Raw genomic sequence first — 26668 nt, 5'->3', positions numbered from 1 at the left:
TCTTCCTTTCTCCTGCTCCTTGCCCGAATTGTGGTGCTGTGTTGAAAGTCTTGGCCAGCGAAAGGCTAATCCAGCAAGTGCTTCTCTCCTGACGCAGTTTGCTGAGCGAGAGCTGCACGGACAGTTTAGACTCGGTGAAACAGCAAGAAAATGCTTGTAGTACGTCGAGCTGCGGAACATCCGTGCCCAGCACACTGTGGCTGCGCGCAGTGTTCACGCTGAGGAGCAGCAAAGCTCCAAGCCATGGCTGGGCTTCACTTCTGTCCAGAGCACAGAAGGCGAAGAACCAAGCAGCTGGGCACCGGGCTCATGTACTCAGGGGAGCCAATTTCAAATGTCCGGCCAAGAGCTGCTTCACGAGCAGATGCAGCTGAGAATGCTCTGGCTGCTTCAGAAAGGAAGCTGCAGCCCTTGCACTCCTGGACACAAGCTGGCCAGCAACAGGTTCTTACACCTTCAGTGCTGCAGAGTGCATGCAGCTTGAGCACAGCCAGAAGGACGCGTCCAGAAAGAAGGCGTTCTTCAAGTACCCCCCTCCTGCAAGTAGCCTTGAAACTGAGCACAACACACTGCGCCTCGGGGCGCTTCCTTCTCACATAGACGGACCGTCCCCTTCTTCACTCTCGCAGCTCCCTTGCCCACTTGCAGCAGCTGCTCCCAAAGAAGAAGGCTCCAGAAGTCAAAGCCACTGCTGGGCTGCACTTTCCCTTTGCTTCACGTCAAGCACCAGAAACTGTCCGCTGCGCTCTCTATTTCCATTCTCTGCCGCATCTGCCACTGTCGTCTCTGCATCTCCAAGCATCAAGCTGGGCACAATTCTTTCCAGGGAAAGCTGGAAGAGAAATAGGTAGCAGCACAAGGAGCCGCAAGTTGAACTTTCGGTTTTCAAGGGCTAACGTGAATCCGCAAAGAAGCGAGGGACAGCCACGCTTCCTCTTGCAGCCTGTGCCATGCGCACAGCAGCTCGGTGCTCTGCCTTCATTCTTACGCTCTTCGTACCATGTCGTGCTTTCATCCTGCCGGAGTCGAACCATCGGTCTACTTGGCGCACAGAGCACTCTGCCGGCAGCGAAGTGCTCCAGCCGACTGCTTCGGCTGAACCGCGCCTGCCCTACGCACTTTCCCTCGCAGCGACATACACCAGCACGCTCGGTCTTTTTTCTCATCCAAATGTCAAGGGAAAGATTCTCAGCTCTGTCTGGCACGGAGAACAGCTTTAGGTCAACAAGCTCACGCAGAGCTTACCCTCGACGCGTGCAAACCTGTATTTGCACCACAGTCCAGTGGGCAGCCCTCTTTCCTTTACAGCCTGCGCAGCGCCGGCAGATCGCGGTGAGAGGCTCTCTGCACCTGCCTTCCCACTTCCAAGTACCACCGCCAAGCTTTACAGCCTGCAGGGAGCCAAGACGCCGATAGGCGTCTTGCACAGAAGAACGTGCCAGGACGAAAAGGTGGTCTTCCTTTCTTCTGCTCCTTGCCCGAATTGTGGTGCTGTGTTGAAAGTCTTGGCCAGCGAAAGGCTAATCCAGCAAGTGCTTCTCTCCTGACGCAGTTCGCTGAGCGAGAGCTGCACGGACAGTTTAGACTCGGTGAAACAGCAAGAAAATGCTTGTAGTACGTCGAGCTGCGGAACATCCGTGCCCAGCACACTGTGGCTGCGTGCAGTGTTCACGCTGAAGAGCAGCAAAGCTCCAAGCCATGGCTGGGCTTCACTTCTGTCCAGAGCACAGAAGGCGAAGAACCAAGCAGCTGGGCACCGGGCTCATGTACTCAGGGGAGCCAATTTCAAATGTCCGGCCAAGAGCTGCTTCACGAGCAGATGCAGCTGAGAATGCTCTGGCTGCTTCAGAAAGGAAGCTGCAGCCCTTGCACTCCTGGACACAAGCTGGCCAGCAACAGGTTCTTACACCTTCAGTGCTGCAGAGTGCATGCAGCTTGAGCACAGCCAGAAGGACGCGTCCAGAAAGAAGGCGTTCTTCAAGTACCCCCCTCCTGCAAGTAGCCTTGAAACTGAGCACAACACACTGCGCCTCGGGGAGCTTCCTTCTCACATAGACGGACCGTCCCCTTCTTCACTCTCGCAGCTCCCTTGCCCACTTGCAGCAGCTGCTCCCAAAGAAGAAGGCTCCAGAAGTCAAAGCCACTGCTGGGCTGCACTTTCCCTTTGCTTCACGTCAAGCACCAGAAACTGTCCGCTGCGCTCTCTATTTCCATTCTCTGCCGCATCTGCCACTGTCGTCTCTGCATCTCCAAGCATCAAGCTGGGCACAATTCTTTCCAGGGAAAGCTGGAAGAGAAATAGGTAGCAGCACAAGGAGCCGCAAGTTGAACTTTCTGTTTTCAAGGGCTAACGTGAATCCGCAAAGAAGCGAGGGACAGCCACGCTTCCTCTTGCAGCCTGTGCCATGCGCACAGCAGCTCGGTGCTCTGCCTTCATTCTTACGCTCTTCGTACCATGTCGTGCTTTCATCCTGCCGGAGTCGAACCATCGGTCTACTTGGCGCACAGAGCACTCTGCCGGCAGCGAAGTGCTCCAGCCGACTGCTTCGGCTGAACCGCGCCTGCCCTACGCACTTTCCCTCGCAGCGACATACACCAGCACGCTCGGTCTTTTTTCTCGTCCAAATGTCAAGGGAAAGATTCTCAGCTCTGTCTGGCACGGAGAACAGCTTTAGGTCAACAAGCTCACGCAGAGCTTACCCTCGACGCGTGCAAACCTGTATTTGCACCACAGTCCAGTGGGCAGCCCTCTTTCCTTTACAGCCTGCGCAGCGCCGGCAGATCGCGGTGAGAGGCTCTCTGCACCTGCCTTCCCACTTCCAAGTACCACCGCCAAGCTTTACAGCCTGCAGGGAGCCAAGACGCCGATAGGCGTCTTGCACAGAAGAACGTGCCAGGACGAAAAGATGGTCTTCCTTTCTCCTGCTCCTTGCCCGAATTGTGGTGCTGTGTTGAAAGTCTTGGCCAGCGAAAGGCTAATCCAGCAAGTGCTTCTCTCCTGACGCAGTTCGCTGAGCGAGAGCTGCACGGACAGTTTAGACTCGGTGAAACAGCAAGAAAATGCTTGTAGTACGTCGAGCTGCGGAACATCCGTGCCCAGCACACTGTGGCTGCGCGCAGTGTTCACGCTGAGGAGCAGCAAAGCTCCAAGCCATGGCTGGGCTTCACTTCTGTCCAGAGCACAGAAGGCGAAGAACCAAGCAGCTGGGCACCGGGCTCATGTACTCAGGGGAGCCAATTTCAAATGTCCGGCCAAGAGCTGCTTCACGAGCAGATGCAGCTGAGAATGCTCTGGCTGCTTCAGAAAGGAAGCTGCAGCCCTTGCACTCCTGGACACAAGCTGGCCAGCAACAGGTTCTTACACCTTCAGTGCTGCAGAGTGCATGCAGCTTGAGCACAGCCAGAAGGACGCGTCCAGAAAGAAGGCGTTCTTCAAGTACCCCCCTCCTGCAAGTAGCCTTGAAACTGAGCACAACACACTGCGCCTCGGGGAGCTTCCTTCTCACATAGACGGACCGTCCCCTTCTTCACTCTCGCAGCTCCCTTGCCCACTTGCAGCAGCTGCTCCCAAAGAAGAAGGCTCCAGAAGTCAAAGCCACTGCTGGGCTGCACTTTCCCTTTGCTTCACGTCAAGCACCAGAAACTGTCCGCTGCGCTCTCTATTTCCATTCTCTGCCGCATCTGCCACTGTCGTCTCTGCATCTCCAAGCATCAAGCTGGGCACAATTCTTTCCAGGGAAAGCTGGAAGAGAAATAGGTAGCAGCACAAGGAGCCGCAAGTTGAACTTTCTGTTTTCAAGGGCTAACGTGAATCCGCAAAGAAGCGAGGGACAGCCACGCTTCCTCTTGCAGCCTGTGCCATGCGCACAGCAGCTCGGTGCTCTGCCTTCATTCTTACGCTCTTCGTACCATGTCGTGCTTTCATCCTGCCGGAGTCGAACCATCGGTCTACTTGGCGCACAGAGCACTCTGCCGGCAGCGAAGTGCTCCAGCCGACTGCTTCGGCTGAACCGCGCCTGCCCTACGCACTTTCCCTCGCAGCGACATACACCAGCACGCTCGGTCTTTTTTCTCGTCCAAATGTCAAGGGAAAGATTCTCAGCTCTGTCTGGCACGGAGAACAGCTTTAGGTCAACAAGCTCACGCAGAGCTTACCCTCGACGCGTGCAAACCTGTATTTGCACCACAGTCCAGTGGGCAGCCCTCTTTCCTTTACAGCCTGCGCAGCGCCGGCAGATCGCGGTGAGAGGCTCTCTGCACCTGCCTTCCCACTTCCAAGTACCACCGCCAAGCTTTACAGCCTGCAGGGAGCCAAGACGCCGATAGGCGTCTTGCACAGAAGAACGTGCCAGGACGAAAAGATGGTCTTCCTTTCTCCTGCTCCTTGCCCGAATTGTGGTGCTGTGTTGAAAGTCTTGGCCAGCGAAAGGCTAATCCAGCAAGTGCTTCTCTCCTGACGCAGTTCGCTGAGCGAGAGCTGCACGGACAGTTTAGACTCGGTGAAACAGCAAGAAAATGCTTGTAGTACGTCGAGCTGCGGAACATCCGTGCCCAGCACACTGTGGCTGCGCGCAGTGTTCACGTTGAGGAGCAGCAAAGCTCCAAGCCATGGCTGGGCTTCACTTCTGTCCAGAGCACAGAAGGCGAAGAACCAAGCAGCTGGGCACCGGGCTCATGTACTCAGGGGAGCCAATTTCAAATGTCCGGCCAAGAGCTGCTTCACGAGCAGATGCAGCTGAGAATGCTCTGGCTGCTTCAGAAAGGAAGCTGCAGCCCTTGCACTCCTGGACACAAGCTGGCCAGCAACGGGTTCTTACACCTTCAGTGCTGCAGAGTGCATGCAGCTTGAGCACAGCCAGAAGGACGCGTCCAGAAAGAAGGCGTTCTTCAAGTACCCCCCTCCTGCAAGTAGCCTTGAAACTGAGCACAACACACTGCGCCTCGGGGAGCTTCCTTCTCACATAGACGGACCGTCCCCTTCTTCACTCTCGCAGCTCCCTTGCCCACTTGCAGCAGCTGCTCCCAAAGAAGAAGGCTCCAGAAGTCAAAGCCACTGCTGGGCTGCACTTTCCCTTTGCTTCACGTCAAGCACCAGAAACTGTCCGCTGCGCTCTCTATTTCCATTCTCTGCCGCATCTGCCACTGTCGTCTCTGCATCTCCAAGCATCAAGCTGGGCACAATTCTTTCCAGGGAAAGCTGGAAGAGAAATAGGTAGCAGCACAAGGAGCCGCAAGTTGAACTTTCTGTTTTCAAGGGCTAACGTGAATCCGCAAAGAAGCGAGGGACAGCCACGCTTCCTCTTGCAGCCTGTGCCATGCGCACAGCAGCTCGGTGCTCTGCCTTCATTCTTACGCTCTTCGTACCATGTCGTGCTTTCATCCTGCCGGAGTCGAACCATCGGTCTACTTGGCGCACAGAGCACTCTGCCGGCAGCGAAGTGCTCCAGCCGACTGCTTCGGCTGAACCGCGCCTGCCCTACGCACTTTCCCTCGCAGCGACATACACCAGCACGCTCGGTCTTTTTTCTCGTCCAAATGTCAAGGGAAAGATTCTCAGCTCTGTCTGGCACGGAGAACAGCTTTAGGTCAACAAGCTCACGCAGAGCTTACCCTCGACGCGTGCAAACCTGTATTTGCACCACAGTCCAGTGGGCAGCCCTCTTTCCTTTACAGCCTGCGCAGCGCCGGCAGATCGCGGTGAGAGGCTCTCTGCACCTGCCTTCCCACTTCCAAGTACCACCGCCAAGCTTTACAGCCTGCAGGGAGCCAAGACGCCGATAGGCGTCTTGCACAGAAGAACGTGCCAGGACGAAAAGATGGTCTTCCTTTCTCCTGCTCCTTGCCCGAATTGTGGTGCTGTGTTGAAAGTCTTGGCCAGCGAAAGGCTAATCCAGCAAGTGCTTCTCTCCTGACGCAGTTCGCTGAGCGAGAGCTGCACGGACAGTTTAGACTCGGTGAAACAGCAAGAAAATGCTTGTAGTACGTCGAGCTGCGGAACATCCGTGCCCAGCACACTGTGGCTGCGCGCAGTGTTCACGTTGAGGAGCAGCAAAGCTCCAAGCCATGGCTGGGCTTCACTTCTGTCCAGAGCACAGAAGGCGAAGAACCAAGCAGCTGGGCACCGGGCTCATGTACTCAGGGGAGCCAATTTCAAATGTCCGGCCAAGAGCTGCTTCACGAGCAGATGCAGCTGAGAATGCTCTGGCTGCTTCAGAAAGGAAGCTGCAGCCCTTGCACTCCTGGACACAAGCTGGCCAGCAACGGGTTCTTACACCTTCAGTGCTGCAGAGTGCATGCAGCTTGAGCACAGCCAGAAGGACGCGTCCAGAAAGAAGGCGTTCTTCAAGTACCCCCCTCCTGCAAGTAGCCTTGAAACTGAGCACAACACACTGCGCCTCGGGGCGCTTCCTTCTCACATAGACGGACCGTCCCCTTCTTCACTCTCGCAGCTCCCTTGCCCACTTGCAGCAGCTGCTCCCAAAGAAGAAGGCTCCAGAAGTCAAAGCCACTGCTGGGCTGCACTTTCCCTTTGCTTCACGTCAAGCACCAGAAACTGTCCGCTGCGCTCTCTATTTCCATTCTCTGCCGCATCTGCCACTGTCGTCTCTGCATCTCCAAGCATCAAGCTGGGCACAATTCTTTCCAGGGAAAGCTGGAAGAGAAATAGGTAGCAGCACAAGGAGCCGCAAGTTGAACTTTCGGTTTTCAAGGGCTAACGTGAATCCGCAAAGAAGCGAGGGACAGCCACGCTTCCTCTTGCAGCCTGTGCCATGCGCACAGCAGCTCGGTGCTCTGCCTTCATTCTTACGCTCTTCGTACCATGTCGTGCTTTCATCCTGCCGGAGTCGAACCATCGGTCTACTTGGCGCACAGAGCACTCTGCCGGCAGCGAAGTGCTCCAGCCGACTGCTTCGGCTGAACCGCGCCTGCCCTACGCACTTTCCCTCGCAGCGACATACACCAGCACGCTCGGTCTTTTTTCTCGTCCAAATGTCAAGGGAAAGATTCTCAGCTCTGTCTGGCACGGAGAACAGCTTTAGGTCAACAAGCTCACGCAGAGCTTACCCTCGACGCGTGCAAACCTGTATTTGCACCACAGTCCAGTGGGCAGCCCTCTTTCCTTTACAGCCTGCGCAGCGCCGGCAGATCGCGGTGAGAGGCTCTCTGCACCTGCCTTCCCACTTCCAAGTACCACCGCCAAGCTTTACAGCCTGCAGGGAGCCAAGACGCCGATAGGCGTCTTGCACAGAAGAACGTGCCAGGACGAAAAGATGGTCTTCCTTTCTCCTGCTCCTTGCCCGAATTGTGGTGCTGTGTTGAAAGTCTTGGCCAGCGAAAGGCTAATCCAGCAAGTGCTTCTCTCCTGACGCAGTTCGCTGAGCGAGAGCTGCACGGACAGTTTAGACTCGGTGAAACAGCAAGAAAATGCTTGTAGTACGTCGAGCTGCGGAACATCCGTGCCCAGCACACTGTGGCTGCGCGCAGTGTTCACGCTGAGGAGCAGCAAAGCTCCAAGCCATGGCTGGGCTTCACTTCTGTCCAGAGCACAGAAGGCGAAGAACCAAGCAGCTGGGCACCGGGCTCATGTACTCAGGGGAGCCAATTTCAAATGTCCGGCCAAGAGCTGCTTCACGAGCAGATGCAGCTGAGAATGCTCTGGCTGCTTCAGAAAGGAAGCTGCAGCCCTTGCACTCCTGGACACAAGCTGGCCAGCAACGGGTTCTTACACCTTCAGTGCTGCAGAGTGCATGCAGCTTGAGCACAGCCAGAAGGACGCGTCCAGAAAGAAGGCGTTCTTCAAGTACCCCCCTCCTGCAAGTAGCCTTGAAACTGAGCACAACACACTGCGCCTCGGGGAGCTTCCTTCTCACATAGACGGACCGTCCCCTTCTTCACTCTCGCAGCTCCCTTGCCCACTTGCAGCAGCTGCTCCCAAAGAAGAAGGCTCCAGAAGTCAAAGCCACTGCTGGGCTGCACTTTCCCTTTGCTTCACGTCAAGCACCAGAAACTGTCCGCTGCGCTCTCTATTTCCATTCTCTGCCGCATCTGCCACTGTCGTCTCTGCATCTCCAAGCATCAAGCTGGGCACAATTCTTTCCAGGGAAAGCTGGAAGAGAAATAGGTAGCAGCACAAGGAGCCGCAAGTTGAACTTTCGGTTTTCAAGGGCTAACGTGAATCCGCAAAGAAGCGAGGGACAGCCACGCTTCCTCTTGCAGCCTGTGCCATGCGCACAGCAGCTCGGTGCTCTGCCTTCATTCTTACGCTCTTCGTACCATGTCGTGCTTTCATCCTGCCGGAGTCGAACCATCGGTCTACTTGGCGCACAGAGCACTCTGCCGGCAGCGAAGTGCTCCAGCCGACTGCTTCGGCTGAACCGCGCCTGCCCTACGCACTTTCCCTCGCAGCGACATACACCAGCACGCTCGGTCTTTTTTCTCGTCCAAATGTCAAGGGAAAGATTCTCAGCTCTGTCTGGCACGGAGAACAGCTTTAGGTCAACAAGCTCACGCAGAGCTTACCCTCGACGCGTGCAAACCTGTATTTGCACCACAGTCCAGTGGGCAGCCCTCTTTCCTTTACAGCCTGCGCAGCGCCGGCAGATCGCGGTGAGAGGCTCTCTGCACCTGCCTTCCCACTTCCAAGTACCACCGCCAAGCTTTACAGCCTGCAGGGAGCCAAGACGCCGATAGGCGTCTTGCACAGAAGAACGTGCCAGGACGAAAAGATGGTCTTCCTTTCTCCTGCTCCTTGCCCGAATTGTGGTGCTGTGTTGAAAGTCTTGGCCAGCGAAAGGCTAATCCAGCAAGTGCTTCTCTCCTGACGCAGTTCGCTGAGCGAGAGCTGCACGGACAGTTTAGACTCGGTGAAACAGCAAGAAAATGCTTGTAGTACGTCGAGCTGCGGAACATCCGTGCCCAGCACACTGTGGCTGCGCGCAGTGTTCACGCTGAGGAGCAGCAAAGCTCCAAGCCATGGCTGGGCTTCACTTCTGTCCAGAGCACAGAAGGCGAAGAACCAAGCAGCTGGGCACCGGGCTCATGTACTCAGGGGAGCCAATTTCAAATGTCCGGCCAAGAGCTGCTTCACGAGCAGATGCAGCTGAGAATGCTCTGGCTGCTTCAGAAAGGAAGCTGCAGCCCTTGCACTCCTGGACACAAGCTGGCCAGCAACGGGTTCTTACACCTTCAGTGCTGCAGAGTGCATGCAGCTTGAGCACAGCCAGAAGGACGCGTCCAGAAAGAAGGCGTTCTTCAAGTACCCCCCTCCTGCAAGTAGCCTTGAAACTGAGCACAACACACTGCGCCTCGGGGAGCTTCCTTCTCACATAGACGGACCGTCCCCTTCTTCACTCTCGCAGCTCCCTTGCCCACTTGCAGCAGCTGCTCCCAAAGAAGAAGGCTCCAGAAGTCAAAGCCACTGCTGGGCTGCACTTTCCCTTTGCTTCACGTCAAGCACCAGAAACTGTCCGCTGCGCTCTCTATTTCCATTCTCTGCCGCATCTGCCACTGTCGTCTCCGCATCTCCAAGCATCAAGCTGGGCACAATTCTTTCCAGGGAAAGCTGGAAGAGAAATAGGTAGCAGCACAAGGAGCCGCAAGTTGAACTTTCGGTTTTCAAGGGCTAACGTGAATCCGCAAAGAAGCGAGGGACAGCCACGCTTCCTCTTGCAGCCTGTGCCATGCGCACAGCAGCTCGGTGCTCTGCCTTCATTCTTACGCTCTTCGTACCATGTCGTGCTTTCATCCTGCCGGAGTCGAACCATCGGTCTACTTGGCGCACAGAGCACTCTGCCGGCAGCGAAGTGCTCCAGCCGACTGCTTCGGCTGAACCGCGCCTGCCCTACGCGCTTTCCCTCGCAGCGACATACACCAGCACGCTCGGTCTTTTTTCTCGTCCAAATGTCAAGGGAAAGATTCTCAGCTCTGTCTGGCACGGAGAACAGCTTTAGGTCAACAAGCTCACGCAGAGCTTACCCTCGACGCGTGCAAACCTGTATTTGCACCACAGTCCAGTGGGCAGCCCTCTTTCCTTTACAGCCTGCGCAGCGCCGGCAGATCGCGGTGAGAGGCTCTCTGCACCTGCCTTCCCACTTCCAAGTACCACCGCCAAGCTTTACAGCCTGCAGGGAGCCAAGACGCCGATAGGCGTCTTGCACAGAAGAACGTGCCAGGACGAAAAGATGGTCTTCCTTTCTCCTGCTCCTTGCCCGAATTGTGGTGCTGTGTTGAAAGTCTTGGCCAGCGAAAGGCTAATCCAGCAAGTGCTTCTCTCCTGACGCAGTTCGCTGAGCGAGAGCTGCACGGACAGTTTAGACTCGGTGAAACAGCAAGAAAATGCTTGTAGTACGTCGAGCTGCGGAACATCCGTGCCCAGCACACTGTGGCTGCGCGCAGTGGTCACGCTGAGGAGCAGCAAAGCTCCAAGCCATGGCTGGGCTTCACTTCTGTCCAGAGCACAGAAGGCGAAGAACCAAGCAGCTGGGCACCGGGCTCATGTACTCAGGGGAGCCAATTTCAAATGTCCGGCCAAGAGCTGCTTCACGAGCAGATGCAGCTGAGAATGCTCTGGCTGCTTCAGAAAGGAAGCTGCAGCCCTTGCACTCCTGGACACAAGCTGGCCAGCAACGGGTTCTTACACCTTCAGTGCTGCAGAGTGCATGCAGCTTGAGCACAGCCAGAAGGACGCGTCCAGAAAGAAGGCGTTCTTCAAGTACCCCCCTCCTGCAAGTAGCCTTGAAACTGAGCACAACACACTGCGCCTCGGGGAGCTTCCTTCTCACATAGACGGACCGTCCCCTTCTTCACTCTCGCAGCTCCCTTGCCCACTTGCAGCAGCTGCTCCCAAAGAAGAAGGCTCCAGAAGTCAAAGCCACTGCTGGGCTGCACTTTCCCTTTGCTTCACGTCAAGCACCAGAAACTGTCCGCTGCGCTCTCTATTTCCATTCTCTGCCGCATCTGCCACTGTCGTCTCCGCATCTCCAAGCATCAAGCTGGGCACAATTCTTTCCAGGGAAAGCTGGAAGAGAAATAGGTAGCAGCACAAGGAGCCGCAAGTTGAACTTTCGGTTTTCAAGGGCTAACGTGAATCCGCAAAGAAGCGAGGGACAGCCACGCTTCCTCTTGCAGCCTGTGCCATGCGCACAGCAGCTCGGTGCTCTGCCTTCATTCTTACGCTCTTCGTACCATGTCGTGCTTTCATCCTGCCGGAGTCGAACCATCGGTCTACTTGGCGTACAGAGCACTCTGCCGGCAGCGAAGTGCTCCAGCCGACTGCTTCGGCTGAACCGCGCCTGCCCTACGCGCTTTCCCTCGCAGCGACATACACCAGCACGCTCGGTCTTTTTTCTCGTCCAAATGTCAAGGGAAAGATTCTCAGCTCTGTCTGGCACGGAGAACAGCTTTAGGTCAACAAGCTCACGCAGAGCTTACCCTCGACGCGTGCAAACCTGTATTTGCACCACAGTCCAGTGGGCAGCCCTCTTTCCTTTACAGCCTGCGCAGCGCCGGCAGATCGCGGTGAGAGGCTCTCTGCACCTGCCTTCCCACTTCCAAGTACCACCGCCAAGCTTTACAGCCTGCAGGGAGCCAAGACGCCGATAGGCGTCTTGCACAGAAGAACGTGCCAGGACGAAAAGATGGTCTTCCTTTCTCCTGCTCCTTGCCCGAATTGTGGTGCTGTGTTGAAAGTCTTGGCCAGCGAAAGGCTAATCCAGCAAGTGCTTCTCTCCTGACGCAGTTCGCTGAGCGAGAGCTGCACGGACAGTTTAGACTCGGTGAAACAGCAAGAAAATGCTTGTAGTACGTCGAGCTGCGGAACATCCGTGCCCAGCACACTGTGGCTGCGCGCAGTGTTCACGCTGAGGAGCAGCAAAGCTCCAAGCCATGGCTGGGCTTCACTTCTGTCCAGAGCACAGAAGGCGAAGAACCAAGCAGCTGGGCACCGGGCTCATGTACTCAGGGGAGCCAATTTCAAATGTCCGGCCAAGAGCTGCTTCACGAGCAGATGCAGCTGAGAATGCTCTGGCTGCTTCAGAAAGGAAGCTGCAGCCCTTGCACTCCTGGACACAAGCTGGCCAGCAACAGGTTCTTACACCTTCAGTGCTGCAGAGTGCATGCAGCTTGAGCACAGCCAGAAGGACGCGTCCAGAAAGAAGGCGTTCTTCAAGTACCCCCCTCCTGCAAGTAGCCTTGAAACTGAGCACAACACACTGCGCCTCGGGGAGCTTCCTTCTCACATAGACGGACCGTCCCCTTCTTCACTCTCGCAGCTCCCTTGCCCACTTGCAGCAGCTGCTCCCAAAGAAGAAGGCTCCAGAAGTCAAAGCCACTGCTGGGCTGCACTTTCCCTTTGCTTCACGTCAAGCACCAGAAACTGTCCGCTGCGCTCTCTATTTCCATTCTCTGCCGCATCTGCCACTGTCGTCTCCGCATCTCCAAGCATCAAGCTGGGCACAATTCTTTCCAGGGAAAGCTGGAAGAGAAATAGGTAGCAGCACAAGGAGCCGCAAGTTGAACTTTCGGTTTTCAAGGGCTAACGTGAATCCGCAAAGAAGCGAGGGACAGCCACGCTTCCTCTTGCAGCCTGTGCCATGCGCACAGCAGCTCGGTGCTCTGCCTTCATTCTTACGCTCTTCGTACCATGTCGTGCTTTCATCCTGCCGGAGTCGAACCATCGGTCTACTTGGCGCACAGAGCACTCTGCCGGCAGCGAAGTGCTCCAGCCGACTGCTTCGGCTGAACCGCGCCTGCCCTACGCGCTTTCCCTCGCAGCGACATACACCAGCACGCTCGGTCTTTTTTCTCGTCCAAATGTCAAGGGAAAGATTCTCAGCTCTGTCTGGCACGGAGAACAGCTTTAGGTCAACAAGCTCACGCAGAGCTTACCCTCGACGCGTGCAAACCTGTATTTGCACCACAGTCCAGTGGGCAGCCCTCTTTCCTTTACAGCCTGCGCAGCGCCGGCAGATCGCGGTGAGAGGCTCTCTGCACCTGCCTTCCCACTTCCAAGTACCACCGCCAAGCTTTACAGCCTGCAGGGAGCCAAGACGCCGATAGGCGTCTTGCACAGAAGAACGTGCCAGGACGAAAAGATGGTCTTCCTTTCTCCTGCTCCTTGCCCGAATTGTGGTGCTGTGTTGAAAGTCTTGGCCAGCGAAAGGCTAATCCAGCAAGTGCTTCTCTCCTGACGCAGTTCGCTGAGCGAGAGCTGCACGGACAGTTTAGACTCGGTGAAACAGCAAGAAAATGCTTGTAGTACGTCGAGCTGCGGAACATCCGTGCCCAGCACACTGTGGCTGCGCGCAGTGTTCACGCTGAGGAGCAGCAAAGCTCCAAGCCATGGCTGGGCTTCACTTCTGTCCAGAGCACAGAAGGCGAAGAACCAAGCAGCTGGGCACCGGGCTCATGTACTCAGGGGAGCCAATTTCAAATGTCCGGCCAAGAGCTGCTTCACGAGCAGATGCAGCTGAGAATGCTCTGGCTGCTTCAGAAAGGAAGCTGCAGCCCTTGCACTCCTGGACACAAGCTGGCCAGCAACGGGTTCTTACACCTTCAGTGCTGCAGAGTGCATGCAGCTTGAGCACAGCCAGAAGGACGCGTCCAGAAAGAAGGCGTTCTTCAAGTACCCCCCTCCTGCAAGTAGCCTTGAAACTGAGCACAACACACTGCGCCTCGGGGAGCTTCCTTCTCACATAGACGGACCGTCCCCTTCTTCACTCTCGCAGCTCCCTTGCCCACTTGCAGCAGCTGCTCCCAAAGAAGAAGGCTCCAGAAGTCAAAGCCACTGCTGGGCTGCACTTTCCCTTTGCTTCACGTCAAGCACCAGAAACTGTCCGCTGCGCTCTCTATTTCCATTCTCTGCCGCATCTGCCACTGTCGTCTCCGCATCTCCAAGCATCAAGCTGGGCACAATTCTTTCCAGGGAAAGCTGGAAGAGAAATAGGTAGCAGCACAAGGAGCCGCAAGTTGAACTTTCTGTTTTCAAGGGCTAACGTGAATCCGCAAAGAAGCGAGGGACAGCCACGCTTCCTCTTGCAGCCTGTGCCATGCGCACAGCAGCTCGGTGCTCTGCCTTCATTCTTACGCTCTTCGTACCATGTCGTGCTTTCATCCTGCCGGAGTCGAACCATCGGTCTACTTGGCGCACAGAGCACTCTGCCGGCAGCGAAGTGCTCCAGCCGACTGCTTCGGCTGAACCGCGCCTGCCCTACGCACTTTCCCTCGCAGCGACATACACCAGCACGCTCGGTCTTTTTTCTCGTCCAAATGTCAAGGGAAAGATTCTCAGCTCTGTCTGGCACGGAGAACAGCTTTAGGTCAACAAGCTCACGCAGAGCTTACCCTCGACGCGTGCAAACCTGTATTTGCACCACAGTCCAGTGGGCAGCCCTCTTTCCTTTACAGCCTGCGCAGCGCCGGCAGATCGCGGTGAGAGGCTCTCTGCACCTGCCTTCCCACTTCCAAGTACCACCGCCAAGCTTTACAGCCTGCAGGGAGCCAAGACGCCGATAGGCGTCTTGCACAGAAGAACGTGCCAGGACGAAAAGATGGTCTTCCTTTCTCCTGCTCCTTGCCCGAATTGTGGTGCTGTGTTGAAAGTCTTGGCCAGCGAAAGGCTAATCCAGCAAGTGCTTCTCTCCTGACGCAGTTCGCTGAGCGAGAGCTGCACGGACAGTTTAGACTCGGTGAAACAGCAAGAAAATGCTTGTAGTACGTCGAGCTGCGGAACATCCGTGCCCAGCACACTGTGGCTGCGCGCAGTGTTCACGCTGAGGAGCAGCAAAGCTCCAAGCCATGGCTGGGCTTCACTTCTGTCCAGAGCACAGAAGGCGAAGAACCAAGCAGCTGGGCACCGGGCTCATGTACTCAGGGGAGCCAATTTCAAATGTCCGGCCAAGAGCTGCTTCACGAGCAGATGCAGCTGAGAATGCTCTGGCTGCTTCAGAAAGGAAGCTGCAGCCCTTGCACTCCTGGACACAAGCTGGCCAGCAACGGGTTCTTACACCTTCAGTGCTGCAGAGTGCATGCAGCTTGAGCACAGCCAGAAGGACGCGTCCAGAAAGAAGGCGTTCTTCAAGTACCCCCCTCCTGCAAGTAGCCTTGAAACTGAGCACAACACACTGCGCCTCGGGGAGCTTCCTTCTCACATAGACGGACCGTCCCCTTCTTCACTCTCGCAGCTCCCTTGCCCACTTGCAGCAGCTGCTCCCAAAGAAGAAGGCTCCAGAAGTCAAAGCCACTGCTGGGCTGCACTTTCCCTTTGCTTCACGTCAAGCACCAGAAACTGTCCGCTGCGCTCTCTATTTCCATTCTCTGCCGCATCTGCCACTGTCGTCTCCGCATCTCCAAGCATCAAGCTGGGCACAATTCTTTCCAGGGAAAGCTGGAAGAGAAATAGGTAGCAGCACAAGGAGCCGCAAGTTGAACTTTCGGTTTTCAAGGGCTAACGTGAATCCGCAAAGAAGCGAGGGACAGCCACGCTTCCTCTTGCAGCCTGTGCCATGCGCACAGCAGCTCGGTGCTCTGCCTTCATTCTTACGCTCTTCGTACCATGTCGTGCTTTCATCCTGCCGGAGTCGAACCATCGGTCTACTTGGCGCACAGAGCACTCTGCCGGCAGCGAAGTGCTCCAGCCGACTGCTTCGGCTGAACCGCGCCTGCCCTACGCACTTTCCCTCGCAGCGACATACACCAGCACGCTCGGTCTTTTTTCTCGTCCAAATGTCAAGGGAAAGATTCTCAGCTCTGTCTGGCACGGAGAACAGCTTTAGGTCAACAAGCTCACGCAGAGCTTACCCTCGACGCGTGCAAACCTGTATTTGCACCACAGTCCAGTGGGCAGCCCTCTTTCCTCTACAGCCTGCGCAGCGCCGGCAGATCGCGGTGAGAGGCTCTCTGCACCTGCCTTCCCACTTCCAAGTACCACCGCCAAGCTTTACAGCCTGCAGGGAGCCAAGACGCCGATAGGCGTCTTGCACAGAAGAACGTGCCAGGACGAAAAGATGGTCTTCCTTTCTCCTGCTCCTTGCCCGAATTGTGGTGCTGTGTTGAAAGTCTTGGCCAGCGAAAGGCTAATCCAGCAAGTGCTTCTCTCCTGACGCAGTTCGCTGAGCGAGAGCTGCACGGACAGTTTAGACTCGGTGAAACAGCAAGAAAATGCTTATAGTACGTCGAGCTGCGGAACATCCGTGCCCAGCACACTGTGGCTGCGCGCAGTGTTCACGCTGAGGAGCAGCAAAGCTCCAAGCCATGGCTGGGCTTCACTTCTGTCCAGAGCACAGAAGGCGAAGAACCAAGCAGCTGGGCACCGGGCTCATGTACTCAGGGGAGCCAATTTCAAATGTCCGGCCAAGAGCTGCTTCACGAGCAGATGCAGCTGAGAATGCTCTGGCTGCTTCAGAAAGGAAGCTGCAGCCCTTGCACTCCTGGACACAAGCTGGCCAGCAACAGGTTCTTACACCTTCAGTGCTGCAGAGTGCATGCAGCTTGAGCACAGCCAGAAGGACGCGTCCAGAAAGAAGGCGTTCTTCAAGTACCCCCCTCCTGCAAGTAGCCTTGAAACTGAGCACAACACACTGCGCCTCGGGGAGCTTCCTTCTCACATAGACGGACCGTCCCCTTCTTCACTCTCGCAGCTCCCTTGCCCACTTGCAGCAGCTGCTCCCAAAGAAGAAGGCTCCAGAAGTCAAAGCCACTGCTGGGCTGCACTTTCCCTTTGCTTCACGTCAAGCACCAGAAACTGTCCGCTGCGCTCTCTATTTCCATTCTCTGCCGCATCTGCCACTGTCGTCTCCGCATCTCCAAGCATCAAGCTGGGCACAATTCTTTCCAGGGAAAGCTGGAAGAGAAATAGGTAGCAGCACAAGGAGCCGCAAGTTGAACTTTCGGTTTTCAAGGGCTAACGTGAATCCGCAAAGAAGCGAGGGACAGCCACGCTTCCTCTTGCAGCCTGTGCCATGCGCACAGCAGCTCGGTGCTCTGCCTTCATTCTTACGCTCTTCGTACCATGTCGTGCTTTCATCCTGCCGGAGTCGAACCATCGGTCTACTTGGCGCACAGAGCACTCTGCCGGCAGCGAAGTGCTCCAGCCGACTGCTTCGGCTGAACCGCGCCTGCCCTACGCGCTTTCCCTCGCAGCGACATACACCAGCACGCTCGGTCTTTTTTCTCGTCCAAATGTCAAGGGAAAGATTCTCAGCTCTGTCTGGCACGGAGAACAGCTTTAGGTCAACAAGCTCACGCAGAGCTTACCCTCGACGCGTGCAAACCTGTATTTGCACCACAGTCCAGTGGGCAGCCCTCTTTCCTTTACAGCCTGCGCAGCGCCGGCAGATCGCGGTGAGAGGCTCTCTGCACCTGCCTTCCCACTTCCAAGTACCACCGCCAAGCTTTACAGCCTGCAGGGAGCCAAGACGCCGATAGGCGTCTTGCACAGAAGAACGTGCCAGGACGAAAAGATGGTCTTCCTTTCTCCTGCTCCTTGCCCGAATTGTGGTGCTGTGTTGAAAGTCTTGGCCAGCGAAAGGCTAATCCAGCAAGTGCTTCTCTCCTGACGCAGTTCGCTGAGCGAGAGCTGCACGGACAGTTTAGACTCGGTGAAACAGCAAGAAAATGCTTGTAGTACGTCGAGCTGCGGAACATCCGTGCCCAGCACACTGTGGCTGCGCGCAGTGTTCACGCTGAGGAGCAGCAAAGCTCCAAGCCATGGCTGGGCTTCACTTCTGTCCAGAGCACAGAAGGCGAAGAACCAAGCAGCTGGGCACCGGGCTCATGTACTCAGGGGAGCCAATTTCAAATGTCCGGCCAAGAGCTGCTTCACGAGCAGATGCAGCTGAGAATGCTCTGGCTGCTTCAGAAAGGAAGCTGCAGCCCTTGCACTCCTGGACACAAGCTGGCCAGCAACGGGTTCTTACACCTTCAGTGCTGCAGAGTGCATGCAGCTTGAGCACAGCCAGAAGGACGCGTCCAGAAAGAAGGCGTTCTTCAAGTACCCCCCTCCTGCAAGTAGCCTTGAAACTGAGCACAACACACTGCGCCTCGGGGAGCTTCCTTCTCACATAGACGGACCGTCCCCTTCTTCACTCTCGCAGCTCCCTTGCCCACTTGCAGCAGCTGCTCCCAAAGAAGAAGGCTCCAGAAGTCAAAGCCACTGCTGGGCTGCACTTTCCCTTTGCTTCACGTCAAGCACCAGAAACTGTCCGCTGCGCTCTCTATTTCCATTCTCTGCCGCATCTGCCACTGTCGTCTCCGCATCTCCAAGCATCAAGCTGGGCACAATTCTTTCCAGGGAAAGCTGGAAGAGAAATAGGTAGCAGCACAAGGAGCCGCAAGTTGAACTTTCGGTTTTCAAGGGCTAACGTGAATCCGCAAAGAAGCGAGGGACAGCCACGCTTCCTCTTGCAGCCTGTGCCATGCGCACAGCAGCTCGGTGCTCTGCCTTCATTCTTACGCTCTTCGTACCATGTCGTGCTTTCATCCTGCCGGAGTCGAACCATCGGTCTACTTGGCGCACAGAGCACTCTGCCGGCAGCGAAGTGCTCCAGCCGACTGCTTCGGCTGAACCGCGCCTGCCCTACGCACTTTCCCTCGCAGCGACATACACCAGCACGCTCGGTCTTTTTTCTCGTCCAAATGTCAAGGGAAAGATTCTCAGCTCTGTCTGGCACGGAGAACAGCTTTAGGTCAACAAGCTCACGCAGAGCTTACCCTCGACGCGTGCAAACCTGTATTTGCACCACAGTCCAGTGGGCAGCCCTCTTTCCTTTACAGCCTGCGCAGCGCCGGCAGATCGCGGTGAGAGGCTCTCTGCACCTGCCTTCCCACTTCCAAGTACCACCGCCAAGCTTTACAGCCTGCAGGGAGCCAAGACGCCGATAGGCGTCTTGCACAGAAGAACGTGCCAGGACGAAAAGATGGTCTTCCTTTCTCCTGCTCCTTGCCCGAATTGTGGTGCTGTGTTGAAAGTCTTGGCCAGCGAAAGGCTAATCCAGCAAGTGCTTCTCTCCTGACGCAGTTCGCTGAGCGAGAGCTGCACGGACAGTTTAGACTCGGTGAAACAGCAAGAAAATGCTTGTAGTACGTCGAGCTGCGGAACATCCGTGCCCAGCACACTGTGGCTGCGCGCAGTGTTCACGCTGAGGAGCAGCAAAGCTCCAAGCCATGGCTGGGCTTCACTTCTGTCCAGAGCACAGAAGGCGAAGAACCAAGCAGCTGGGCACCGGGCTCATGTACTCAGGGGAGCCAATTTCAAATGTCCGGCCAAGAGCTGCTTCACGAGCAGATGCAGCTGAGAATGCTCTGGCTGCTTCAGAAAGGAAGCTGCAGCCCTTGCACTCCTGGACACAAGCTGGCCAGCAACGGGTTCTTACACCTTCAGTGCTGCAGAGTGCATGCAGCTTGAGCACAGCCAGAAGGACGCGTCCAGAAAGAAGGCGTTCTTCAAGTACCCCCCTCCTGCAAGTAGCCTTGAAACTGAGCACAACACACTGCGCCTCGGGGAGCTTCCTTCTCACATAGACGGACCGTCCCCTTCTTCACTCTCGCAGCTCCCTTGCCCACTTGCAGCAGCTGCTCCCAAAGAAGAAGGCTCCAGAAGTCAAAGCCACTGCTGGGCTGCACTTTCCCTTTGCTTCACGTCAAGCACCAGAAACTGTCCGCTGCGCTCTCTATTTCCATTCTCTGCCGCATCTGCCACTGTCGTCTCCGCATCTCCAAGCATCAAGCTGGGCACAATTCTTTCCAGGGAAAGCTGGAAGAGAAATAGGTAGCAGCACAAGGAGCCGCAAGTTGAACTTTCGGTTTTCAAGGGCTAACGTGAATCCGCAAAGAAGCGAGGGACAGCCACGCTTCCTCTTGCAGCCTGTGCCATGCGCACAGCAGCTCGGTGCTCTGCCTTCATTCTTACGCTCTTCGTACCATGTCGTGCTTTCATCCTGCCGGAGTCGAACCATCGGTCTACTTGGCGCACAGAGCACTCTGCCGGCAGCGAAGTGCTCCAGCCGACTGCTTCGGCTGAACCGCGCCTGCCCTACGCACTTTCCCTCGCAGCGACATACACCAGCACGCTCGGTCTTTTTTCTCGTCCAAATGTCAAGGGAAAGATTCTCAGCTCTGTCTGGCACGGAGAACAGCTTTAGGTCAACAAGCTCACGCAGAGCTTACCCTCGACGCGTGCAAACCTGTATTTGCACCACAGTCCAGTGGGCAGCCCTCTTTCCTTTACAGCCTGCGCAGCGCCGGCAGATCGCGGTGAGAGGCTCTCTGCACCTGCCTTCCCACTTCCAAGTACCACCGCCAAGCTTTACAGCCTGCAGGGAGCCAAGACGCCGATAGGCGTCTTGCACAGAAGAACGTGCCAGGACGAAAAGATGGTCTTCCTTTCTCCTGCTCCTTGCCCGAATTGTGGTGCTGTGTTGAAAGTCTTGGCCAGCGAAAGGCTAATCCAGCAAGTGCTTCTCTCCTGACGCAGTTCGCTGAGCGAGAGCTGCACGGACAGTTTAGACTCGGTGAAACAGCAAGAAAATGCTTGTAGTACGTCGAGCTGCGGAACATCCGTGCCCAGCACACTGTGGCTGCGTGCAGTGTTCACGCTGAGGAGCAGCAAAGCTCCAAGCCATGGCTGGGCTTCACTTCTGTCCAGAGCACAGAAGGCGAAGAACCAAGCAGCTGGGCACCGGGCTCATGTACTCAGGGGAGCCAATTTCAAATGTCCGGCCAAGAGCTGCTTCACGAGCAGATGCAGCTGAGAATGCTCTGGCTGCTTCAGAAAGGAAGCTGCAGCCCTTGCACTCCTGGACACAAGCTGGCCAGCAACAGGTTCTTACACCTTCAGTGCTGCAGAGTGCATGCAGCTTGAGCACAGCCAGAAGGACGCGTCCAGAAAGAAGGCGTTCTTCAAGTACCCCCCTCCTGCAAGTAGCCTTGAAACTGAGCACAACACACTGCGCCTCGGGGAGCTTCCTTCTCACATAGACGGACCGTCCCCTTCTTCACTCTCGCAGCTCCCTTGCCCACTTGCAGCAGCTGCTCCCAAAGAAGAAGGCTCCAGAAGTCAAAGCCACTGCTGGGCTGCACTTTCCCTTTGCTTCACGTCAAGCACCAGAAACTGTCCGCTGCGCTCTCTATTTCCATTCTCTGCCGCATCTGCCACTGTCGTCTCCGCATCTCCAAGCATCAAGCTGGGCACAATTCTTTCCAGGGAAAGCTGGAAGAGAAATAGGTAGCAGCACAAGGAGCCGCAAGTTGAACTTTCTGTTTTCAAGGGCTAACGTGAATCCGCAAAGAAGCGAGGGACAGCCACGCTTCCTCTTGCAGCCTGTGCCATGCGCACAGCAGCTCGGTGCTCTGCCTTCATTCTTACGCTCTTCGTACCATGTCGTGCTTTCATCCTGCCGGAGTCGAACCATCGGTCTACTTGGCGCACAGAGCACTCTGCCGGCAGCGAAGTGCTCCAGCCGACTGCTTCGGCTGAACCGCGCCTGCCCTACGCGCTTTCCCTCACAGCGACATACACCAGCACGCTCGGTCTTTTTTCTCGTCCAAATGTCAAGGGAAAGATTCTCAGCTCTGTCTGGCACGGAGAACAGCTTTAGGTCAACAAGCTCACGCAGAGCTTACCCTCGACGCGTGCAAACCTGTATTTGCACCACAGTCCAGTGGGCAGCCCTCTTTCCTTTACAGCCTGCGCAGCGCCGGCAGATCGCGGTGAGAGGCTCTCTGCACCTGCCTTCCCACTTCCAAGTACCACCGCCAAGCTTTACAGCCTGCAGGGAGCCAAGACGCCGATAGGCGTCTTGCACAGAAGAACGTGCCAGGACGAAAAGATGGTCTTCCTTTCTCCTGCTCCTTGCCCGAATTGTGGTGCTGTGTTGAAAGTCTTGGCCAGCGAAAGGCTAATCCAGCAAGTGCTTCTCTCCTGACGCAGTTCGCTGAGCGAGAGCTGCACGGACAGTTTAGACTCGGTGAAACAGCAAGAAAATGCTTGTAGTACGTCGAGCTGCGGAACATCCGTGCCCAGCACACTGTGGCTGCGCGCAGTGTTCACGCTGAGGAGCAGCAAAGCTCCAAGCCATGGCTGGGCTTCACTTCTGTCCAGAGCACAGAAGGCGAAGAACCAAGCAGCTGGGCACCGGGCTCATGTACTCAGGGGAGCCAATTTCAAATGTCCGGCCAAGAGCTGCTTCACGAGCAGATGCAGCTGAGAATGCTCTGGCTGCTTCAGAAAGGAAGCTGCAGCCCTTGCACTCCTGGACACAAGCTGGCCAGCAACGGGTTCTTACACCTTCAGTGCTGCAGAGTGCATGCAGCTTGAGCACAGCCAGAAGGACGCGTCCAGAAAGAAGGCGTTCTTCAAGTACCCCCCTCCTGCAAGTAGCCTTGAAACTGAGCACAACACACTGCGCCTCGGGGAGCTTCCTTCTCACATAGACGGACCGTCCCCTTCTTCACTCTCGCAGCTCCCTTGCCCACTTGCAGCAGCTGCTCCCAAAGAAGAAGGCTCCAGAAGTCAAAGCCACTGCTGGGCTGCACTTTCCCTTTGCTTCACGTCAAGCACCAGAAACTGTCCGCTGCGCTCTCTATTTCCATTCTCTGCCGCATCTGCCACTGTCGTCTCCGCATCTCCAAGCATCAAGCTGGGCACAATTCTTTCCAGGGAAAGCTGGAAGAGAAATAGGTAGCAGCACAAGGAGCCGCAAGTTGAACTTTCGGTTTTCAAGGGCTAACGTGAATCCGCAAAGAAGCGAGGGACAGCCACGCTTCCTCTTGCAGCCTGTGCCATGCGCACAGCAGCTCGGTGCTCTGCCTTCATTCTTACGCTCTTCGTACCATGTCGTGCTTTCATCCTGCCGGAGTCGAACCATCGGTCTACTTGGCGCACAGAGCACTCTGCCGGCAGCGAAGTGCTCCAGCCGACTGCTTCGGCTGAACCGCGCCTGCCCTACGCGCTTTCCCTCGCAGCGACATACACCAGCACGCTCGGTCTTTTTTCTCGTCCAAATGTCAAGGGAAAGATTCTCAGCTCTGTCTGGCACGGAGAACAGCTTTAGGTCAACAAGCTCACGCAGAGCTTACCCTCGACGCGTGCAAACCTGTATTTGCACCACAGTCCAGTGGGCAGCCCTCTTTCCTTTACAGCCTGCGCAGCGCCGGCAGATCGCGGTGAGAGGCTCTCTGCACCTGCCTTCCCACTTCCAAGTACCACCGCCAAGCTTTACAGCCTGCAGGGAGCCAAGACGCCGATAGGCGTCTTGCACAGAAGAACGTGCCAGGACGAAAAGATGGTCTTCCTTTCTCCTGCTCCTTGCCCGAATTGTGGTGCTGTGTTGAAAGTCTTGGCCAGCGAAAGGCTAATCCAGCAAGTGCTTCTCTCCTGACGCAGTTCGCTGAGCGAGAGCTGCACGGACAGTTTAGACTCGGTGAAACAGCAAGAAAATGCTTGTAGTACGTCGAGCTGCGGAACATCCGTGCCCAGCACACTGTGGCTGCGCGCAGTGGTCACGCTGAGGAGCAGCAAAGCTCCAAGCCATGGCTGGGCTTCACTTCTGTCCAGAGCACAGAAGGCGAAGAACCAAGCAGCTGGGCACCGGGCTCATGTACTCAGGGGAGCCAATTTCAAATGTCCGGCCAAGAGCTGCTTCACGAGCAGATGCAGCTGAGAATGCTCTGGCTGCTTCAGAAAGGAAGCTGCAGCCCTTGCACTCCTGGACACAAGCTGGCCAGCAACGGGTTCTTACACCTTCAGTGCTGCAGAGTGCATGCAGCTTGAGCACAGCCAGAAGGACGCGTCCAGAAAGAAGGCGTTCTTCAAGTACCCCCCTCCTGCAAGTAGCCTTGAAACTGAGCACAACACACTGCGCCTCGGGGAGCTTCCTTCTCACATAGATGGACCGTCCCCTTCTTCACTCTCGCAGCTCCCTTGCCCACTTGCAGCAGCTGCTCCCAAAGAAGAAGGCTCCAGAAGTCAAAGCCACTGCTGGGCTGCACTTTCCCTTTGCTTCACGTCAAGCACCAGAAACTGTCCGCTGCGCTCTCTATTTCCATTCTCTGCCGCATCTGCCACTGTCGTCTCCGCATCTCCAAGCATCAAGCTGGGCACAATTCTTTCCAGGGAAAGCTGGAAGAGAAATAGGTAGCAGCACAAGGAGCCGCAAGTTGAACTTTCGGTTTTCAAGGGCTAACGTGAATCCGCAAAGAAGCGAGGGACAGCCACGCTTCCTCTTGCAGCCTGTGCCATGCGCACAGCAGCTCGGTGCTCTGCCTTCATTCTTACGCTCTTCGTACCATGTCGTGCTTTCATCCTGCCGGAGTCGAACCATCGGTCTACTTGGCGTACAGAGCACTCTGCCGGCAGCGAAGTGCTCCAGCCGACTGCTTCGGCTGAACCGCGCCTGCCCTACGCGCTTTCCCTCGCAGCGACATACACCAGCACGCTCGGTCTTTTTTCTCGTCCAAATGTCAAGGGAAAGATTCTCAGCTCTGTCTGGCACGGAGAACAGCTTTAGGTCAACAAGCTCACGCAGAGCTTACCCTCGACGCGTGCAAACCTGTATTTGCACCACAGTCCAGTGGGCAGCCCTCTTTCCTTTACAGCCTGCGCAGCGCCGGCAGATCGCGGTGAGAGGCTCTCTGCACCTGCCTTCCCACTTCCAAGTACCACCGCCAAGCTTTACAGCCTGCAGGGAGCCAAGACGCCGATAGGCGTCTTGCACAGAAGAACGTGCCAGGACGAAAAGATGGTCTTCCTTTCTCCTGCTCCTTGCCCGAATTGTGGTGCTGTGTTGAAAGTCTTGGCCAGCGAAAGGCTAATCCAGCAAGTGCTTCTCTCCTGACGCAGTTCGCTGAGCGAGAGCTGCACGGACAGTTTAGACTCGGTGAAACAGCAAGAAAATGCTTGTAGTACGTCGAGCTGCGGAACATCCGTGCCCAGCACACTGTGGCTGCGCGCAGTGTTCACGCTGAGGAGCAGCAAAGCTCCAAGCCATGGCTGGGCTTCACTTCTGTCCAGAGCACAGAAGGCGAAGAACCAAGCAGCTGGGCACCGGGCTCATGTACTCAGGGGAGCCAATTTCAAATGTCCGGCCAAGAGCTGCTTCACGAGCAGATGCAGCTGAGAATGCTCTGGCTGCTTCAGAAAGGAAGCTGCAGCCCTTGCACTCCTGGACACAAGCTGGCCAGCAACAGGTTCTTACACCTTCAGTGCTGCAGAGTGCATGCAGCTTGAGCACAGCCAGAAGGACGCGTCCAGAAAGAAGGCGTTCTTCAAGTACCCCCCTCCTGCAAGTAGCCTTGAAACTGAGCACAACACACTGCGCCTCGGGGAGCTTCCTTCTCACATAGACGGACCGTCCCCTTCTTCACTCTCGCAGCTCCCTTGCCCACTTGCAGCAGCTGCTCCCAAAGAAGAAGGCTCCAGAAGTCAAAGCCACTGCTGGGCTGCACTTTCCCTTTGCTTCACGTCAAGCACCAGAAACTGTCCGCTGCGCTCTCTATTTCCATTCTCTGCCGCATCTGCCACTGTCGTCTCCGCATCTCCAAGCATCAAGCTGGGCACAATTCTTTCCAGGGAAAGCTGGAAGAGAAATAGGTAGCAGCACAAGGAGCCGCAAGTTGAACTTTCGGTTTTCAAGGGCTAACGTGAATCCGCAAAGAAGCGAGGGACAGCCACGCTTCCTCTTGCAGCCTGTGCCATGCGCACAGCAGCTCGGTGCTCTGCCTTCATTCTTACGCTCTTCGTACCATGTCGTGCTTTCATCCTGCCGGAGTCGAACCATCGGTCTACTTGGCGTACAGAGCACTCTGCCGGCAGCGAAGTGCTCCAGCCGACTGCTTCGGCTGAACCGCGCCTGCCCTACGCACTTTCCCTCGCAGCGACATACACCAGCACGCTCGGTCTTTTTTCTCGTCCAAATGTCAAGGGAAAGATTCTCAGCTCTGTCTGGCACGGAGAACAGCTTTAGGTCAACAAGCTCACGCAGAGCTTACCCTCGACGCGTGCAAACCTGTATTTGCACCACAGTCCAGTGGGCAGCCCTCTTTCCTTTACAGCCTGCGCAGCGCCGGCAGATCGCGGTGAGAGGCTCTCTGCACCTGCCTTCCCACTTCCAAGTACCACCGCCAAGCTTTACAGCCTGCAGGGAGCCAAGACGCCGATAGGCGTCTTGCACAGAAGAACGTGCCAGGACGAAAAGATGGTCTTCCTTTCTCCTGCTCCTTGCCCGAATTGTGGTGCTGTGTTGAAAGTCTTGGCCAGCGAAAGGCTAATCCAGCAAGTGCTTCTCTCCTGACGCAGTTCGCTGAGCGAGAGCTGCACGGACAGTTTAGACTCGGTGAAACAGCAAGAAAATGCTTGTAGTACGTCGAGCTGCGGAACATCCGTGCCCAGCACACTGTGGCTGCGCGCAGTGTTCACGCTGAGGAGCAGCAAAGCTCCAAGCCATGGCTGGGCTTCACTTCTGTCCAGAGCACAGAAGGCGAAGAACCAAGCAGCTGGGCACCGGGCTCATGTACTCAGGGGAGCCAATTTCAAATGTCCGGCCAAGAGCTGCTTCACGAGCAGATGCAGCTGAGAATGCTCTGGCTGCTTCAGAAAGGAAGCTGCAGCCCTTGCACTCCTGGACACAAGCTGGCCAGCAACAGGTTCTTACACCTTCAGTGCTGCAGAGTGCATGCA

This window comes from Corvus hawaiiensis, chromosome 18, assembly GCF_020740725.1.
Source record: "Corvus hawaiiensis isolate bCorHaw1 chromosome 18, bCorHaw1.pri.cur, whole genome shotgun sequence".
Taxonomy (NCBI): Eukaryota; Metazoa; Chordata; class Aves; order Passeriformes; family Corvidae; genus Corvus; species Corvus hawaiiensis.
This window is presented reverse-complemented; position numbering follows the sequence as displayed.